The 15,774-nt window shown below is 37.5% G+C and overlaps 1 protein-coding gene across 3 annotated transcripts in view; it reads right to left on the reverse strand.

Moving 5' to 3' along the window:
* The window catches only part of LOC144931681 (nuclear receptor coactivator 2-like), a 96,898-nt gene that overhangs the window by 77,540 nt on the left and 3,584 nt on the right, over nt 1-15,774 (reverse strand). For all 3 annotated transcript variants that reach the window (XM_078855826.1, XM_078855827.1, XM_078855825.1), the window contains exon 2: nt 3,141-3,311. The gene's annotated coding sequence lies outside the window, so the exon portion shown is untranslated. The remainder of the gene's footprint in view (nt 1-3,140; nt 3,312-15,774) is intronic.

Consider the following 15,774-nt stretch of genomic DNA (forward strand, 5'->3'; position numbering starts at 1 on the left):
GAGTGGTGCATTAAAAAATATATACAAGTTTAAATCATTTAATATTGAATAGCAGTAATAGCAATGAGTGAACAGTAATTTTAATAAATGTTCTAAGGGAGCTGTAAATCTGCCTTGTCTTGTACAGTGGCTACAGGGTTTGGTGGTACATGTTGTTTATGTCGTTTACTGTGAAATTTCGGTCACAGTTCCTATGATCACTGTTACATTGCTTATGGTTTTATTTTGGTGATTTAGAAAAGTTATTTTGGTTTGGCCATGTTTGTTTGTTGTAGTACGGAGTTAGAATGATGGCTTTAATCTAAGTTGTCTTGTGTTTGTTGTTGTTTCACTTGCATCCCACTGGGATTTTTGCACAGCATTGGTGTATGGTGCTTTTTTTCTGGAAGACTTTGCAGTTTTTTCCTGGATTTTCTGTTTGCGCATAGTCACTTTAAGATGTTTTCTTGTTCATGTTTTTGTTTGTTGCGGTTGCACCCGATTCAAGAGCCGAATGGCTCACAGGGCTATACCAAATAAATGAACCTGAAACATTTTACTGAAATTCCCCCTCACGGAATGCGTGTGACTTGGTAGGGCCGCGCATGCGCAATTGCATGCTTTGGCGCGCTCGAAGGCACAACTTTAATAAGTAAATAACCAAATACAGCACTAAATCGCTAATTAAACTACTTTAAAGGTGACAGACGCAAATAGCGCTGGCTCACCACGCGGCTTATGGCGTGCTACCTGGGTATTTTTTTTTAAACAAAAAACCCCACGGTTCGTGAGCGAAATACCTCGCAAGTATCAGCCACACAGACAAAAAATTCCTTTTATAGGTTAGAGTAAAAAATATATAGTTTTGGTGATCTGTGTCTAACACCTGACACTATGTGCGTAACGCCGGATAGGCTACGTGGATTTTCGTGCAATTTGTTTTTTTAGTTTTTCATGAAAGGCTTAGTAAAATTGTTACTAATTATTAGTGTTTTTTTACAAGAATAATCAATTATCTCCAAAAATATACCAGCACCGCTTTTAATAAAAGTCATGTGCGCTCCTGTATATGTATTTTATCTTTTCGTTTTGCATGCCGTTACAGAATAATAATAACAAATAATAATTATAATCTAGTCAGTTAAATTGTGTGACAACAGTTGTTTTTGAACAGCGAATATGAATTTCAATCAAGAAGTGGAATCACTTTAAATTTGAATTCAGCAGAGATTCACTTTGATCTCTTTAGCTCACACAGAGTGAAAAATTGTGAAAATTAATTAACATTGACCTCTCCCCTTCCTATCAATAATAGTAACTTTTGTCTAATTCATATGAATTCAAAAACCAGTAAGTTATTTTTACCAAGTGCAAATTCATTTTGGCAAAAGCGACCTCACATTTTTTGCAAAAATGTGTGAAAATTAGTGAACAACCTGTCATTTCGGTTTATAAATAGTTTATTGTTTTTGTATTCACATCAATACAGAATCCAGTAAGTCGATACTTTTCCTACAACAATTGCACATTTGCAACAAACATAACTCGAGAAACACCTGTTTGAATTGTTTTATTCACTCTGACAGTTGAGAAAAAATTTAAGTTTGGAAACCATTTTTTTATTGAAACATTTCGTTTACTTCCTGATAGTAAGGTAAATCAAACAGTTCTTCGAACGCTATGATAAAGGTGATTTACGGATACATTTTCGATTAAATGAATTCAATACAATCTTTAATTTTTTGTCTTTTTCATTAAATGAAATTCTATTAACCCTTCATATGATGGGAAATTACACAAGTATTGTAATATTTTCCACATGGACCAGTCTCGGAGGGCAGCCCGTCCAATTAAAGCCCTTTTCAAATCGTGCATTGCATGAATGAAACTATGGATTAGAGCCACATGAACCCTAACAGAACATAATGTTAATTTGATGTTGCGGTTTGTGTTTGTCTTAGTACAACTTTGGGATGAGTCTCTACAGTAAGTTGAAGATTCAATAAATGCAAAGTAGTTAAAAGGGCTAATTAAATCAGAGGAATACTATAAAGTGTTCATTAATGAAACATGCTCAAATAATCGTATTCATATATTTCTTATACTCATGACGGTGTTGAGAACATCCCCATAAAGCAGCTGGGTTGATAGAAAATGGACGGAAAAAGAAATTAATCGGTCATAGGTCTAGTCGGAAGCAGATGTTGTCGCCTTCATTATGGTGGATAATTGTGAGTTGTAAAACGGATGCTTATTTTGGTCAGTGGATGGAAAACTAGCCACATGCATTTCACCAATGTAAAGCTAACATTTCAAAGAAAGACTAAAGGCAATTGCACATTAAAATACAACAAACAATTCTGTGCAAATAGAAACAAATAATGGTTATAAAATGTTCAAGTGATATCCACTTTTCATGAATTACATCACGTGGTCACAACATTCGCGTGTGAGCATTAACTTTCTTCGTTGTAAACAGACGAATGCCAAAACAAAAATGTTTCAACAATCTTTGGCACCAATCAAATATATCCACACAAATCATTTGATGCTGTTGCTTTGGCAGTGGTGCACAAGCAAAATAAACAAAAATAATACATCAATATAGTTGAGAATGCTCTTTTAGATCTACCCATTGTTATTTTAGCAGGCAATATATAATTAGATAATATAATTTTAATGTTACAGCACGTGTGTAATGTTAAACAGTACGTGATTCACTATGCAAGCACTCTGCATTCAGTTGGGCTGCAATACTGAAGGACAGTCAGTGAATGAACACAATGAAGCTCATTCACTATATGAAGCTGACAATGTAACGAAAGAAAAATAAAGCACACTTAAGCCCCCAATGTAAATTAAAAATACCAGACAATTTGGACAGTTAAGCACATGTTGAGGGAACCTTTATTATATTTACAAAAAGTCAATATCTCTGGATAACCCAAGCTAACATGCATTTGGAGACACATACAGGGCCAATGACACAAAGGATTAATTGCATATTAAGCGATCTTCTGCCGGCGCTTCTGTGCCATAAATAAAAAACTACATCCCAATGCTTGTTGGCGTGACCTGTGGCAGAGAGCAAAAGGCCCCCACGCGAACGCAAAATTATTCTCTAAAGACCCCGCCTCATTAGCGCCACACCTCCCGCTCACCTCTACTTCGTAGAACCTGCTGGTCGCATGGGGCTGACGTGCCAGCAGGTGAGTTGGGAGAAGAGGCCCCTAACAACTCTCAGAAGCCAGAGGGCTGCGCGCCTGTCGCTCCGATGGCCCCAGCAGCAGACGGCCCTGCAGCAGTCATTAGATTCCTCGCAAGAGCCAAACCTGGCAGGAGGGAAGACCAAAAAACAAGCGGGGCCCGTTACACAACCGTAGAGGCTCTTAATTAGCTAGAATTCATTGCCGTTTAGTTCGTGGCAGGGTTGCGTGCTTGCGTCGCGTGACACATGCACCTTAAGTAATGAAGCCTTCGTAAGCTGCTGTTTATCAGATATGTAGTGGAAATAGGGCCACGGGGCTGCAAGCAAATTCACACGAGGCGCTGCGCAACAGTCGCAGGTTGGCGTGACGCACCTATTTAATGACAAATTCATATTGTCCTGTTGCGGCAATATACACTCAATTTCTAATTACCTAACATAAGAACACATACCCAAAACATATTAATAAAACTATTTACATTTTAAAAACAAGTAAAGTTCAACAACGCATGAACAGCTTTGATGGATGGTGTTCGTTTACATGATATACGAGTTCATTAATCCATTCGTTCCATTCATTAATTTGTTTATTTAATATATTTGGCCAAGACGTACGACTGGATGACGTGCCTTGCTTTAAACACAGTCACTGCCTGCAAGGTCATCTACAACTCTCAACTAGTGTTGCATGGAGACACTTCAATAGTATGGATAGGCAATATTGGCTTCATAGTAGCTTCTGATTGAAATCTATGTTGTTGGCATGAGATTCAACAAAAAAACATGACGTAAGAACAAAGGTTTGGCCAATAACATAAAACATTAAAAAAACATTAAACCAGTTAAATACTGAAAAAATGCGTGATATGTATGCACATTACCATATACATTATTCATCAGATGAAACAAAAAGGCCAAATAATGCGTACATAACAAGCTGGAATAACACTGTGAAATGAGCACATTCAATATGTACTAGTCTGTCGACTATGCCCTTTGCAAATGGCTTTTGAAAATCTAGCGCTACACAATGTCAGGTTGAGATGTTGAGTGTGATGAATGCATTTAATTAATCAATTTCACGAGGACTTTAGAGAAATCTACTTAGCAGCCTATTGCAATTTAGCCTCCCTGAAATGCCTGCATGCATATCACCCATTGTGATGTTGTCTAGAATGTTCACCAGGCATGAAGGGGAGTAACCCAGGGATGACATGGATAATTAGCCACCATTAGCATTCTTTTTGAGTAATTATATAATGCTTCAGGGAGTGCTTGGCTACTGAATGAATATTTGCTATATCACGATGGCAAGCAACTATTTTCCCCAACTTTGTAATTGTATGTCATGCATTAGAAGCCAAAACCATCACCTCCACACCTTTCTACAAGTGTGAAAAAATACTGAATTAATTTAAATCAATAAATAACAACCACACGTGGACAAAAAACATGACTGAATTTTGCTATCACTTCACACCTACGGTATGTCCTCGCTCAAACGTGTTTTCATACGACACATTTTCGCTATAACACGGTTCCTCAATTAGGGAACACGTCACACAACGCGGTTTCTGTGTGGTTGACTACTTGAAGCTGCGCAGCCGAGTGATGACACAGTACGCAAAACAATACGGTACACGGTGTACCCTAATCTGTTCTTTGCCCTGCCATGGGATCGTACCAACCGCATTAAATGAGGTATGACTGTAAATGCCTATATGATCACAAACAATGCGGTTTAAAATTACTTGTACTGAAATATATATTTTTAGGTTAAATCAGTACCATACAATAAGTTAAAGCTAAATAAAAGGTTTATAAAACATCTAGTTGAAACATCGAGTTAAAATTGACAAAAAAAGTATACGTACATATTCCTACAAGCATTCAAATGCAGAATGATGTTATTCAATTAAATGAGGAAATGTAAGAGATTCCAGTCCTTTTTAAAGGACCACGAAATATTACATCAGCATATTCATCTTTGCGCTCCGCAAACTATACAAAATAATCATCTGTGCTACGTTTCATTTACATCTTATTTTCTTCATACTTGTGTAGTGACTGTGAATGTCACTGTGTGGTGCCGGGCTTACGAAGTCACGTCGGATAATGTGTTGGCATTATGTATAGCCCGCTTACTGGGTGTAGTTACAGCCCTCGCGGGGCCTGGGTGAGCGCTGGTCAGCAAGGAGGCACCACGTACAGTGTGCGGTGCGGGCTCCCGGTGAGGGAGCGTCAGCCAGCCAGGGTTACGTTGGGGCATGATACGCTGGTTGACCTGCCGACACGTGACCGGATGATATTGGAGGGGGGTCACCAGTGGATGCGAGCCGCTGGCCGGTCACGTGGTATAAAAGAGCTCTCGGGGAGCCTTCGGGAAAGAGCTCGAGAGATCTAGAAGGTGGGCGGGGCGAGGGGCGGAGCCAGCCCCAGCCCGATATAACGAGGACCCCGTGAGGGGCTCGGGGTTCTTTGGGTTGCTGATGAAGAAGATCCATGTCCGGTTAAAAAAGCCTCGAGCAACGCAGTCCAGGACCCAGCTTGTGGTCCGGGCCGGGATAGCAAATCGTGTCTAGTTCTGCCGTAGCATGACTAGATGGGCATTCAACACCCAAGTGTAGGTTGTGTTATGTTATGTTGAGTTGGTGGAATAAATAGTGTTGCTCCCAAGACAACATCTGCGGCTCAGTTGGACTCACAACACTTGGAACAAGATACATATCTTTCTGCTGGAGTACTATAAATTATGTTCTCGAAGTGATTCTCAAATGTCTAAACAAAGCATCATCCGAAACACAGCAGCATCAATCAGATAGCTCGAAATGACACAAATAGAAAGATTTTTTTTACATATCAGATTTTATATATATATATATTTTTTTATATTTTATGAATTCTCTTATGTAATATTTAAAAGGCTCACTAAAAACTCATTAATAATCGACGATCAGGGAAAGAAAAACGAGTCAAAAGTTTCAGCTTAACAACTACATGTACGCATTATTTTATTAATTCAAGCAATTGGTTTATACTGTTTTTTTAAGAAAACAGTATAACTGGTGTCTCAAAGATCATTAGCCATGATCAATGCACTGATGGACGAAGGCCTCCCAAGGCAGTCGCTATCCTGCATGTTTGGCAAAGCAACAATCCAACAACCTCCTGCACACTTACTAAAAACTAAACTGTTATTTTACAAGGTAAGAACCATTGAGATATATAGCTTTTTCAGAAGTGGAATGACCACAAATGATAGCTCAACGAAGTGCCTTATCACGTGGAAATTTATAACAGCTAAATATTCTAAACACATGTTGATTCTAAATGTGAAGGGAAAAACTGGAGGACCCGGAGAAAAATCCAGGTGACAAGGAAAGAGACATGCAAACTCCAAATATACAACAGACGTCAGCATCCCACGGAGGCAAAATGTTAACTTCATAGCTCTTTCTGTGGTGAATATCCTCACAGGCGCATTCCTTTTTGACTGCCAGTGTCAACCAAATGTTCTACACAGCTGTTGTCAAATTACATAATGGCGTTCTAGTGTGTTGCAGCTGAGAATTTATATTTTATTGATAAACAGCGAATTAGACAGATTTGCCATGCATTCCAATGAAAAGAATGATTAAACGTATGCTATGGATGTGAATATTTACATTTTCAAGTTGCTTGTTGCAAATTTTCAATTCAAGACATGATATATTATATCACGTAAAATATTCACAACGGTAATAGCAAAACATGTTCAGAAAATATTTAGTTTGAGCAGGTTTTATGCCCACAAGAATAACATCTATAAAAAAAATTAAACCTGCTTGAAAAAAGTAACGAAGTAAATTTTTTTAAAAAAATTATGTAATAGTATCATATTTTTCAATGTGTAAAGTTACGTTTTTCATCTACTTCATGGAAAATGTAAGACAATGAAAAGTGTTCTACCTGAAAAATCATATTAACCATTTATACCGACATTTTATTTGCCAAATTGACTGTAAATGGTCAAATAAATCTTGACTTAAAGCTTTCGTGACTGCAGGAATTCATATTCTTGGGTCTTTCGGTAAAGTCTTTACCGAAAGTCTTTATCGAAAGACCCAAGAATATGGTCAAATAAATAACAGCTTCCTAATGCAATGATGGGACACCAATTGTGTTATTTTAATTTAGGAGGCAAAGCACAGTATATTATTCAATACAACTTTCTGATTCCGACTAAACATTACATTACAATATAAATTAATAATCATGATTTGACTTGGCAAGTGCCATTCCAGATATTAAACACAAGCACTTTTAATAGTTTCTTAAACAATACATTTATTCATGTGATTGTTGTACAATGAGCAAGCTTTCAATAAATGAAACATTGTAGACATTACTGGTCATTACTTATTCTTAAGAATTCCATTTAAGGATAGGCCCCTTGCGAACATCTCACGGCCTCTACTTTTGCCTTCACATTTCAGAGAGCCTACATTAATATTAGATTCACAATTAATATTTTATTGCGAATACGCATGTTTTGTAAAAGAAACGTGTTCGAGTTGTTATATTATGTGCTTAGTTCACCAAAATGTCTTGAGAGTTTTTTTTTGCATTAATCTAAAACTACAATGCTTTTTTCTTGGTATATCCACAAGGGATGCTTATGAGATAACGTGTGGTTTTTAATAGCTTTATACAACAGTTTCATCGGTTCAAATTGCTGATGGCATTTATCTATACGTTCCGCATATAAAGTGTATGCAATATGGACATCACAATAGTATACCTTTTGTTCTTGTGCAAATCATTTAAATTAGAAGGGTTAGGAACATCACAGGATGCCAATTGTTAGTAAATAAAATATAAAGAAAAAAATAATGTTTACTTTGGCAAACCATCATCATGACAAACATGCAACTTAATTTTTAAATAAAGATGATGGAATGCATTAAAAAGGCAATAGAATTGTCTACAAATGCATCGCTCTAAAACACAGTTTGTGCATTGCTGCCTGTGGTAAGGAAGGTGGCTTCAATTAATCCTGTGAGCACTCACCCATACACTTAACATAATTGGGTCCCATCTGTTTTCATGTTAAGCAATCGGTGCTGATGCGTAGAAGTTGTGGGCCGGAACTGTGGGCTGGTTATGTGAGTCAGGTGAGAGCCTTCATTCTTTGCAAACAGGGAGAGAAGATTGGAATGTTTTTTGGAAATTGTATGTCTATACATGAGTTAAAGAAAGAAAGTTAAAGAGGTAAGAACCTTTAATGTCAATGGAACTACTACATTGCATGTAGTTCTCTAGAAAGGCTCTACTTGGGTTTAAGATATCAGTACGATCAGATAGGTGCCATCTGTCCAGCAAGGAAAGCCCACATCCTTGCTTGTCTGCCCCTGGAATTGTTTAAAAGGGATAGCCATGTCAAACACAATGAAGGCTACACGTTCCTCATGAATTCAATGCAAATCTGCTGACTAGAAACAATACACATTCTGCAATGCAAATCACAGCACATTGTTTATAGTTTTAGTACACTGGATGAAGGCATGCTTAATCGGAAGTGTCACTGTTATACACTACAAGTCAACTTTGCGTTGACCTTTCCTGCACGAATCTTCCAACCAGTCTAAGTACATCATGTGTGTGTGTATATACATACAGTTGACGATATACTCAAATGGTATTGTACAGTACTTCATATATAGCTTCTAACAACCTTCTTAATAACATGAGCACTAAAATCAAGACACGATTCCATACCCAGGAATAATCAGAAGCCATACTCTTTGGTTCTTTCGGTATAGTCACGTAGATGAAAAAAAAATAGGTTATTTTTTATTTTTTTATTTTTATTTTTTTTCATCTAAGTGACTTTACTGAAAGAACCAAAGAGTATGGATCCTTGCAGTCACGAAAACGTCAAGTCTAGAATCAGAAGCCATTTTAACAACAAAAAAACGCAGGCAGTAAGGCCATGAGTTTTTGACTGAACAATTCTGCTAGACCACGGGATTGCTGCTGTATAAAGATCCCCACTGAGCCCACAGAACAACCTAAGGTAAAACTAATTTAAAAAATGTTGAGTGCAGCCTTGATCTCAGCTTTTGCTCTCTATACACGGCAATAAAAGACTGAAGGACGCATGCACAGGAGCCAAGATAACGTGTTTCCAGTCACAGAGCGGCCCACGCGATTCAAAGTTGTGCGAGTTGATAATGGCAGCAGTACAAGGGATCCCAGGCAGTGGCGGCGTAGGGGTGTTCTTTCTTGAACAATGTTTTTGACAATTTACAAGTAAAAATGTGTATGGATTAATAATTATCAAAGCATTTCCGACTTTCCTGTGATCAAACACTGGTGCGATATAGGGATTATTGTACACTGAGAGTTAGTATATATATTTAGAACTAATTTACCAATAACAAAAAAACTGTTTGGGGTCAAATCAGCCCATCATCTGGCTGGGTTGCAGAGGTCAATGGAGGATGGTTTATGGGGATATTAGCAACAACCAAACATATATTGAATCACAAAGACTGTCAAAGACAGGTACTGCCAAGTTCCTTTCAACTTGAACAGAATGTACTGCTTTTCTAAAATATGCATAGTAGCCTCAATTAGGTTAGTTTCAAAGGGTTAATGGAGTGCGTACTATTTATGGTGTTTCACACAGTCAAAACACGCATGTTCGTTCAAACAGACAAGAAAAGCACTCCACTGCAACCAGTGCATACACAGTTCAAGGGAGTTCAAAAACAATATGGTATTTTGTCAAGTTACCAAGCAATTGTTTTTGTTTGGGAGTAATTAATTAAACAATAATAACTGCCAACTAAACTGCTTGGTCCGTGTAGAGTGTTTAAACTGCAGTGTTTATGAAATTATCGCGTTGAGTAAAGAAAGAGAAAGAACCGCCACATCGTCTTTGAGCATGCTTCATGGGAATTGTTTAAAATTCGAGTAAAATGTCACTGTTAATTGTCTGGGACAGTTTGCCTATTGTTGCCCAGGATACCAACACAACACACAGGAATCACCGCACTAAATTCATAAAAACAAAGCAGCTTTGTGTTCATTGATGTCGAACAACACCGTGGTGGTAACTGGATATGTGTTGTATTATTATATGCTTGCAAAATACATGCAAACTCATGGCTATGCCACTCTTGAAACTTGCTTAAACAATGTTTGGAAATACAATTTCTTTATGTGCTTCATTTTCACTTATTTTGCATTGAGCATTACAAATTTAACCAAAATATTCTGACAGTACCTTAGTCTGGCTGTTTGTTTCATTGCCGTATCAATGACTTTGCAGGTGCCCGAGTCCATCTGATACAAACACCTTAACAGTGGAACCTTAGTTCCAAAGGTGCCTTTTTCTGGCTCCGAGGGTCATGCAAACAGAACTCTTAAAATCCTAAAGATACCAAATATGACTTTCTGAGCAACAGAATAAACCCTAGATATTATGTTTACCAGGCCAATATTGTGTGGTACTGTTAATTTGGTATATACCCAGCTCCTGTAAATGCCCAGTTAAAAAAAAAATCTACTCATCATGGACAAATAAACTGTTCACACATGTATCTCTCTACTACTGACATATCCTTAATTCCCACTCACTTGTTATTCAGAGCCAGTCCTATTGTCATCACAAACATGTCCATGTCCTGACTGCAACTGTCGCCATGATTCATACAGTTGTCAGTATACTGCAATTTCACTCTTCGATACATAACTTTTTTGTTTTTACACTGTAAGCACAAATAACATCAACAGTTCACTGTTCATCCAATGTGCAGTTGTGCAAGGGCACTGCCAAAATGTACATGTGATATATCTGCCATCAGGTGGAAAAATCTGGAACAAAAAATATTGCACAAGAGTACCAAGGTTATGCCCCATGAACGATGCAATTTTTAGCTAAATCAAACCGAAATTGGTAATCAGGATGTCACATGGGTTGACAGAAAATTAAATATGTGGATACTGAGAATTTGGTATGACATCACACATTTCTATAAAAAAGGCATGTGACGAAGTCAATAATTAGACAAATAATCCAGCGAAAACACTATCTTAAGGCCAATTTAATTGCAATATCATGAAAGAAAATAGTTTCACAATATAGCACTGTTATTATTCGGTTTCATAAAAAAAGCCATATTGTAACTCACATAATTTTTTGTTGAACATAAACATCTCAGTTGATGCTGCAGACATTTTTTTCTGCTCGTAAATAACTTGATGGCATTATGCCGTGGTGCATAGGTTATACCAATGGACTTGCAATTCAGAGGTAGACCGGTCGATTCGATCTTCCTGTGCAGAAGCTAAAACAACGGAGCAAGTTTCTTAAATCCCCCCAACCTCTATCCACCCAGAAATATAAATGGGTACATCAGTCGGTTTATCAGCAGGTCACGTAGTTAGGTACTCCAACCTCATCCAAGATGTCTGGCCAGCATGGAAGAGAAGGCCAGAGCCTCTAAACAAATCTCGAGAGCTCCCTCCAGTGGAGACACATCGATCCATCAAGTGGTGTGAGCAAGTAATTGCAGGACTTCAGTTACTTTGACATAATTAACTCAACAAGGTTCAACTACTGCACTGTATTTTGATTACATAAGGTGTTGATCAACAGTGCTACCGCTTTGATAAACTGTTTTGGCTGTAGAGCAGTGAAGTATGCATACGAATAATATAAGTCAACCAAAACCTATGCAACTGTACCGATTTGAATCCTCAGAATCTCAAAATTTGACAAGCTAATAAACCAAAACAGACCAGATGACAATGTTCATTCACATTAAAATTAAAATTATTGGATATAATTCTGTAATGCATGATATTGAACAGACAAAAGCACAACCACAATAGAAGTACGCTGTCGTCTGTAGACATGCATTTAAATAATGTATTATTTGATTATTCGCTTCCACGCAGCACTAAGACGGTAGCTATCCGAACGGTTAAAGTTATTTTGATTTCTTTCAATTAGTGCTGCGTGGAAGTGAATTATCAAATAATACATTATTTAAATGCATGCCTACAAACGGCAGCGTACTTCAATAAGGATTACCGTTGGTAGAGCTATTTTAATAAACACAATAGACAGGAAGGACAAGTTCAAAGGGCTCGCATAATGCACATGCATAATGAACGTTGCCTCAGTAATCCATCCCCCCCCCCCCACATTGTGCAAGAGCGCAGAAAGGGTGGTCAACACATCTACGCCTCTATATAAGGAACGAAACAGTAAGACTTCTCCACAAATCTGGCTGTTGCCTGATGAAGCTAGTGGTAATTACTGGCGAAACGTTGTACTCAGTTTGTAAATGTTGTGGCTTGGCTCTCCAACACACAGGTGTGCTGTACTAGTGACGAATTGCCATGTTCTGTTTACATGACAACCCTTACCAGTTGACTGTGTTGGGTGGTGGCGGGTTTCAACGACACATTTATACATTTACGCAATCTAACCCAAAAACCTCTATTAGGGATGATATTGGTCGTGAAAGCCTACGTGTTAAACTGACAAAAGCACAATATGTACATAAAATCTGAGAACAAAATAATATAAAACCAAGTAGAAATAAAACACTGAAAGCAAAACTATAGACATGAAAAAATTGCATAACACACCCACATTAAAAAGTGGGCATTGCTCAGTAGGCCATGGTAATGCACACTATAAATTAACTTCATATGACACTATACAGTACTAAACATAGCAAATGCAAAGTGAGGTATTGCCATGGAGAAAGCGGCTGTTATACAACCCAGGAAAGTTGTCATTAATCCATTTATGGACACCTATTTAGCTCTAGTGCTGTACAAACCATTATTTAACAATGACATCCTTACAATGAAAAGGGCATTTTAAATGAGTAACAGAAAAATAAAATCGTGCAATAATCAATTCTGAGGCAACATTAGTTTTAATAAGTGTTTGCTGTCCCATACAAACTAAAATGTGTTGCTAATTATTTGTCACATGATAAGACGGTAATGGTGAAATTGCAATGCGTGGTGTAATTTCCTTCTTAATTGTGAACCAATAAAGTTTTGATCTGAGAACGGAATCTACAATATAATTTCTGCCGTGTTGAACATTGTAGAACACACTGTATACTATAAATCCTGTTATCCAGATATGTAATAAACATACTTCAATCAGAATTGCATTTGTGTTTGCAAAAATACATTTAATAAAAATACATACTTTAAAGTTAATGTGGATTTCTAAGAATAGTAAAATGAAGCAAGATGTTTTTGGGCGCTAAAAAAATGCCAAGTGAGAAAAATTGCATTTTAAACATATCGGACCGTAATGCTTAGCCCAAGGTAATGTCAGTTTACAGTGTCAGTGGCATAAGGCATGTTCACCAGTGTCAACAACCACACTCATTGTGGGACATCTCCATTTTGGCTTTTAATTGGCCCAATTTCTTATTTACATAAGAGGGTGAATTCGAGTGAATCTTATTTAATTACGAGGCTTATATGAGCCTAAACCTAACAATAGCCTAATTAAGGTTAAAAATTTGAATAAACGAGTGCAGCATGTTGTATTTTCCAAGAAGTAACCTTAGAATGTGATTTTCTGCCAGATGCTAAATACATTTGAACCCAAATTAGATACATGAGAAAAAACCCGAACATTGATTTACCTTGTGCTCCAATACTCGGGGAAAATATATATTATTTATTGTTTAAGCACTGAATAGAATAAAAACATTAGGAAATAAAAATAGCATGAGGTAAATAATGTTGTTGTCCACGTAATGCTTCGCCATAAGTAAATAAATACCTGCAAGTACTCTAATACGATGATAGTGGCTCTCCCACAATGTGCATAAACAGATTTATGCACTTTTGATATTATATTTGACATTTATGTAAAATGCATTTTTTTGACAAAAAGTGCACAAGGTCAGCAATTGATTCTCACTGTTCTGACCCGTTAAATGTTTCCATGAGTCTTAAAGAGTACCCAGAACAGTGAAATGCTCAGCCCATCATGTTGCCACAAATTACAGATCTTAGTTCCAGTGGTTCAACCTATCTACCCATCATGCAAACTCTGGTCATTGTCACAGCAGCAGCTTTTGGCTAACCATCAAACAAAGCTGGTCACTGTATTACGTGCTTTAAGATGCGCTTCTGCCGCCGTCTGGAACGCTCTTCCTTCCGATATTAGGAATCCACTGCAGATATGGACTTTTAAATTTAGATTGAAAACTAATTTCTTTACAAAAGCTTTTTTTGGATTTAGGATGTTGTCCTTTCCCACACCTCCAATTCGCATGGCTAGCTGCGCATTATGCGAAATAAGTACAAAATACCAAAAGCCATCGTCACTCTCACCCACTTTCCATACCCAAAGTGGCCTAGTGTCTGGCCAAAACAGGCACTTTAATTGGGAATTCATATAGGTGAGGCTGAGTGGTGGGGAGTGGTGTAAATAAAACATCTATTTAGCTCGTGTATTACTGTGTACTTTGCAAATAGGATGCAGAGAAAGCTCATTGCAACATATCTGAGGGGACCCTGTACTTCAACAATGAAACATACTTTAACCTTAAATTTGAATCACAAAAAAATTACGAAAAAATTATATAAATCTTTGTACGTTAACCTGTCACTGTGGTTGTCGTCTATTCAACCGTGTCATCTGTTTTTCCTTAAATTAGAGGTTTCCACTGCTTGCTTCCCCATACCATGTGGTTTGTGAGGGTTATATAACCATACTTCACACTGCTGGCCAGTGCAGGTTGAAGGTGTTCTACAGGACATCTATGAAAAAGAGCTTCATAGCTCATCGTATTCCTCCAGTAAAAATAAAGAATTTGATTCTGAATTTTTGTTGCACTGCTCATAATATAGCTTAGCCCTGAAACAACCAAAGACAACCTGCTATTCATGTTGATCACCAATCCAATATGGAATACAAATAAAACAATATGTACAGTACAAGACATCAATCTTGGAGCGTCATTTGCTCGGACAATAGCCGTCTTTGGATAATTAATCATTTGAATACACTTTATATTTTTTTATATTTATACCTTCTATCAATAATCGAAGGTGATTACGCTTGGGAAAAAAAGTACGTGCATTTACCTTAACGTGAGATGACAATTTGTATAGTGAATCAACCTTTGCTAACCTCTTTTGAAGAACACGTGGCGAAAACTGGCCCGACCCTCACGGAGCCGTACAATCCAGAACACACCACGCTACGGAGCATACACGCTGCTACCTCGGGGGCTGACGTAGTTTCGCACAGCGTTGTCATTGTTTACCGCATTCCGTGGCCTGCATGCATTAACCATGCAAAGTATAAATGCTGCCAGATAACTTTTAACTTATTGCGTCCATTTTAAATGTACATTAATTGCAGGCACGGTGCAATGTTTAAAAAAAAATTAAAGTTATTTACAGAGAAAATCTACGAGAGATTTTTCTTGCCAAGTGTTATTATGCGCTTGCGCTCGATCATGTTTTGGTTTAGTGAATTATGGTCACGGGGGTCACAGTAATAGCATGACCGTTTCTGGAGAAGGCATGGATAAATGGGTACC

Source organism: Lampetra fluviatilis, chromosome 4 (assembly GCF_964198595.1).
Source record: "Lampetra fluviatilis chromosome 4, kcLamFluv1.1, whole genome shotgun sequence".
Classification (NCBI taxonomy): Eukaryota; Metazoa; Chordata; class Hyperoartia; order Petromyzontiformes; family Petromyzontidae; genus Lampetra; species Lampetra fluviatilis.